The sequence below is a fragment of the Peromyscus californicus genome, unplaced genomic scaffold (assembly GCF_007827085.1).
Source record: "Peromyscus californicus insignis strain IS unplaced genomic scaffold, ASM782708v3 Scaffold_7__1_contigs__length_154581171, whole genome shotgun sequence".
Lineage (NCBI taxonomy): Eukaryota > Metazoa > Chordata > Mammalia > Rodentia > Cricetidae > Peromyscus > Peromyscus californicus.
The window spans coordinates 8,616,306-8,622,305 of NW_026294595.1; the positions used below are offsets into that span (position 1 = coordinate 8,616,306).

General features: G+C 53.4%; 1 pseudogene; it reads left to right on the forward strand.

The window, feature by feature from the left end:
* Positions 1–4,149: 4,149 nt before the first annotated feature.
* Positions 4,150–5,151, forward strand: LOC128100847 (peptidyl-prolyl cis-trans isomerase A-like; annotated as a pseudogene).
* Positions 5,152–6,000: the final 849 nt, after the last annotated feature.

Genomic DNA, 6,000 nt, shown 5'->3' on the forward strand with positions numbered 1-6,000 from the left:
CCTTAGCCCTCTTAGCCTGATACAGTGTTCAAAGCCACATGGGGAAGTGGCCCGAGACAAGATGGCAGCCATCTCCTAGAGTTTATTTGCTGCATTAACCTAGCCACCTCCATACACCTGGGTGCCCTACCGCACCATGTCCCAGCCCCTGGAGGAAACTTGGGAGCCTCCCTTCCCTTTGGAGTTTCCGCCTTGTCCTTGTGCTCTGGCCAGGTCTTTATCGCCACCTGCTGGCCGGTGAAGAAACAGCTCGGAGTCGCCGCGGAGCTTGGTCTAACCGAGAGGACAGGATGCTAAAGCCGGGTTGGGCTGGACTGGGCTGGTCATCTTAGGGACCAGGTGGGCTGGGGATGGTGAAGGGCTGAAGAAAGGTAGATCTGGACCTGGCTTGCGGCGCGATGCAGCAGCGTCCCCAGCGCTGGGCTGGAGCTTGGCTTGGTTCTCTTTCTGGGCTTTCAGGCTGCGATCCAGAACGAGGGCTCCCAGTTTCCCCGGAGTGCTGCGGGCCGCGGGTGCCCTCTCTGCCTCGGTTTCCCCGGTCGCCTGCAGCGCCGCGTCGCGCCGCGCGGGGGCAGTATTGGCCTGGCTTTAGGCCGCAAAACTTCATCTCTCGCCCGGGATCGGAAACTTTCCTTAGCGCAGCGCCCACTGTGGATCCCTGAATCCCGGGCTCCCCGCGCCAGACCGTGGGGAGCCTGGCCTCCAACCTGAGACCCGGGACGTGGCCACCATGGAGAATCTGAGAACTTATGGAACAGACCCACGCAGGGAGAGGGACTTGGACGCTGAAGCAGGACATAATGCAGAGGCATGAGGCACACGGCACACACACACCACTACATACCACATACACTACAGAGACCCCACACACCGGATGCCTCGGGCACAGAAGCAGGACACAGGGAGGCACACATACACCAGAGACCCCACACACAAAGAACAGCACACACATACCACCTGGAGACCCCACACGCAGGGAGAACACCACAGACACACACCATAAATGGAGACCCCACATGGAGAACCACACCACACATTCACAACAGATGCAGCCAAGGTATACAACACACAGTAAACACACTATATGCACACCATATATAGACCCCATGCATGGAGGAGCACACCACACAAGACCACACATTCCACATAGCTACTCCACATATATGGGGACACACCACAGATACACATGGACATGGAAAGGCACACATAACAACACATGGAGAAACACTGCTGCAAAGGTACTCCCACACATACCACATAAACACACACACACACACACACACACACACACACACACACACACACGGAGATGCATGCAAACCACTGGAGGGCACATCACACACACACACACACACACACACACACACACACAGGGAGATGCATGCAAATCACTGGTGGGCACATCACACACACACACACACACACAGGGAGATGCATGCAAATCACTGGTGGGCACATCACACACACACACACACACAGCACACTGATACATCGGACCATACACATGGCACACAGACACCACACCCACCCACATGGAGAAGACAGGCATGCATACACCAGAGACACCACACACAGAGTGCATGCCACAGAATCACAGAGATAACACACTTCAGAACATATGTTGCGCAGTGAAGCATGCACCATGGACCTCTGCACTACCAGGGTCCTGCAGGCCCTCAGAGGTGTTATCCACATGACAGCTATGACATGCCAGTTCATGTGCCGCCTGAACTTAGGTGACAAGAAGAGGCTGGGAATGCTGAGGCAGGGGAAAGACCCTTTTCAGATGACTTAGTCCTAGGTCCTCCGTCCTGGGAGTGATTACATTCTCCTTCTCAGAGTACTCATGGGCCTGCCTATTGGTCTGTTTTGTTTGGTGTCTGTGTGCTGTGTGCTGACCACCGCAGGCCATCTCTCAAGGCGGGGAGCTGGGTCTGTTGGGGGTGACAGGTGGTGTCCCCTCTGCAGGGTGGGACAGGAGGCTTCTGCTTCTTTCTCTGGAATGTTTCCTGCCTTGTGAGCCTCTGCACACTGGGGAGGTGGTTCCTTAGGCCTAGAAGTGAGGGGTGTTGGGGTGTTGCTTATGCTGTGCTATGTGGGGGCAGCTGGGTCCAGTCCCCCTCAGTGTGGGGCTGGAGAGATGGCTCAGTGGTTAAGAGTACTTGCTACTCTTGCAGAGGACCTGGGTTTGGTTCCCAGCGCCCACATTCGGCTGTTCACAACTGTCTGTAACTTCAGCTCCTCTTCTGGACTCAGTAGTCACTTCACCCACATTCAGTTGTGAGCACCACACACACACATGTACACAATTAAAAGTAATTTTTTTTTTCTGACACAGGGTTTCTCTGTGTAGCCCTGGCTGTCCTAGAACTCACTCTGTAGATCAGACTGGCCTCAAACTCACAGAGATCCTCCTGTCTCTGCCTCCCTCTGCTGGGATTAAAGGTGTGTGCCACTATGCCTGGCTTTAAAAATAAAAATCTTGAAGGAGAGGGAATGAAGCCGGGCAGTGGTGGTACATGCCTTTATCTCAGCACTCAGGAGGCAGAGGCAGGTGGATCTCCGTAAGTTCTAGGACAGCCAGAGCTATATACAGAGAAACCCTGTCTTGGAAAACCATAAACAAACAAACAAACAAACAAACAAACAAATAAATAAATAAATAAATAAATAAATCTGTATCTTCAAAAAAGATAAACTTCCTCTATGGGGCTGGAGAGATGGCTCAGTGGTTAAGAGTACTGGCTGTTCTTCCAGAGGACCTGGGTTCAATTCCTAGCACCCACATGGCAGCTCACAACTGTCTGTAACTCCTGTTCCAGGAGATCTGACAGCCTCACACAGATATACCTGCAGGCAAAACACCAATGTACATGAAGTACAAATAAATAGAATTTTTAAAAAAGAGGGAATGCTAATGAGAGAGAGCTGGACATGGTGGTATACGGCTTTAACCCCAGCATCTGAGAGGTGGAAGTAGGTAGATCTCAGAGTTCGAGGCCAGCCTGGTGGTCTACATAGTTCCAGGTAACCCTGAGCACCCCAAATCCAGAGAACAAAGACAAGAGACTGACTCATATTGCTGAAGCCTGCCAGGCCTCAGCTGTACAAGGTTTCTTCAGAAGCCATGCTCAGGAGAACTCCTCCCTGGGAAACCGAGGCCCAGAAAAGTCTGATCCATCCTTAGGGACACAGTTATGCAGTATTGCTCCCACTGGAGACCCCCTCTGCCCTCTGCCCCACCCCCAACCCCAACCCCAACCCCCCACCCCCGCCATGAGTAGGGAGGCTCTGAAGACCCAGCAGGGAGGGAACTTGGCAGACTGGTCTGAGGAAGGACTGACTTCAAGAAGGTGTGGATATTGGAAGGTTCCCTGGAGGTCAGGCAGGGCCCTCACAGAAGGTGGCAAGTCCAGATGGGCCTAGGGGAGAGGATTGCCAGTGATTCTAGGCCTGCTGGTGTCCCAGGGACACCAGTTACCATTCTGCCATAATTCCAGAAGGACTAAGATCTTGTGTCCCCAAAGCTCTCATAGAAAGCTCAATTGGGCTGGGCAGTAACGGTGCAGCTGGGTGGTGGTGGTGCATGCCTTAAATTCCAGCACTCATGAGGCAAAGGCGAGCAGATCTCTGTGAGTTCAAGTCCAGCCTGCTCTACAGTGCAAGTTCCAGGACAGCCAAGACTGTTGTCTCTGGGGTGGGGAGTGTGTGTGGGGGGAGACCTCAATTGGATATGATATATATATAATGTGTGTGTGTGTGTGCAAAACACCCATACATATCAAAATGAGTAGGGGGAAGGGCTGTCTATAGCCAGCAGGGGCTTCACGGCTTATGGCCTTGAACTTTGGCCTCCAGACACTGAATGAATTTCTGCTATGTGTTGTCCCCCAAGTCTGGGGAACTCTGCTACAGCAGTTTGTCTCTTGAAGGGCTGACTAAGTACCCAGTACAGGCCATACAAATGCTGCCCCACCCCTGAGCTCATGGTGGGTACTAGGTTGTCCAGCACTGCCTTCAGGGGCCCATGGTCCAGTGGAGGCTCTGGGGACCCTGTAGGGATGGGGACTTTCCAAGTTGGCATGAGAACAAAGGACTGACTGAGCGTCTCACTACATAGCCCAGGCTAGCCCGGAACTCTTGAAAATCCTCCTGCCTCAGCATCCCTCGTACTGGGATTACAGACATGAGCCACACCAAACCTGTTTCCTAAGTCACTTCTAGAACAGCCCTGGCATCTGTTTCCATAACATCAGAGCAGCGAGGAGTCAGCCGGTGAGATGGACCTGGGGCCTGCTTCTGAAGCAATGGCGGCAAGGAGCCCCGAGGACCAGAGGAGTACCTGCGTGTGCACACCAAGGACTGTCCTCTTCCACACCGAACTGGCCTCTGCTGGAAAGAGGGAGACTTGGGGAAGTGGGCAGCACACTCCTCTGTAAGAGAGGTTATGTAACTGGAGGGAGCTTACACAGCTAAGCATCAGATAAGAGGCTTCAGTGGGAGCTGTGGTGGGCTTTGCAGATGCTGTCCCCCGATGCAGCTTGCTGCAGCCACGGTCAATCCCACGGTGTTCCTCAACATCTTGGCAGATGTCAGGCCCTTGGGCCTCGCCTCAGAGCTGTTTGCAAACCAAGTTCCAATGACAGAAAACTTCCCTGCTCTGAGCACTGGAGAGAAAGGATTTGGGCATAAGGACGTCTCCTTTCACAGGCACTCCAGGATTCATGTGCCGGGGTGGTGACTTCACACGCCGTAATGGCACCGGCGGCAGATCCAGCTATGGGGAGAAATCTGAGGATGAGAACTTCATCCTGAAGCATACAGGTCCTGGCATCTTGTCCATGGCAGATGCTGGACCAAACACAAATGGTTCCCAGTTTTTTAGCTGCATCGCCAAGACTGAGTGGCTGGATGCGAACGTGTGGCCTTTGGGGAGGTGAAAGATGGCATGATCATCGTGGAAGCCGTGGAGCGTTTTGGTCCAGGAACGGCAAGGCCAGCAAGATCACCACTGCCAACTGTGGACAACTCTAATTCTCTTGACTTGTGGGCATCTTGCCCACCAGACCATCCCTTCTGTAGCTCAGGCGGGCACCCCCACCCCGTCTGTTTGCAGTACCCTGTAATCTCTGCTCTCACGGGAAGTTCTTCGTTCGTTCCGTATTCTCCTCATTCCCCCCCAAGTCTAGCTGGATTGCAATGTTAAGTTTGTTATTATGAATAAAAACTAAATAAGAAAAGGGGGGGGGGCTGTGATAGGCAGAGAAGCTGCCTAGATCTTCCAGAACCGCCCAGATTTTCTGCAGTCAAGAGGGCAAAGCCCTGGGAAGGCAAAGCTGTAGCTACTGCACCCTGCTGACCGGTCTGGCTAGCCCCGCCCACTGCTGGGCCGTTCCTTCACTTCCTGCTTCCTCCATCTGTACTGTCCTCCGTACTGGGGGAACACAGACTTTCTGACTCTGGCAGGAGGGGCTGGCATGCTGATGAGATGAGCAGGTCCCTGGAGACCACAGAAAGGTGTCCCCTTTTTCTGCTGACCCCCAAAGCTTGTCATAGGACTGTCTGGGTGTCAGCTGGCATCAGGAGGGAGGTCGGGGAGAGAGCTCCAACTCCCATCAATATTCACTGCACAAGGCATGCATATGTGTCCAGGACAGAGTGTGTGACAGTCAGAAGGCCCAGGAAGCAGGGAGGAGGGGCCTGGCCCAGCCTCTTGGGCTGAGTAACCCAGCTTCCCAGCCTTGGGTCAGAGTAGCATTGCTACAGAGCATTTGCTGATTTTACCGAAACCTGCTTTGTAGCTGGTACAGTGGTTGTGATTCCAGCACTCAGGAGGTAAAGACAGCATCAGGAGTTAGAGGCCAGCCTGGGTGACATGAAACTCTCTTAAAAACAAAACCTGGGACTGTAGCTAGCTCAGCAATTAAGACCACTGGCTGCTCTTGCAGAGAACCCAAATTCTGTTCCCAGCACCCACATGGCAGCTCACAACCATCTGTA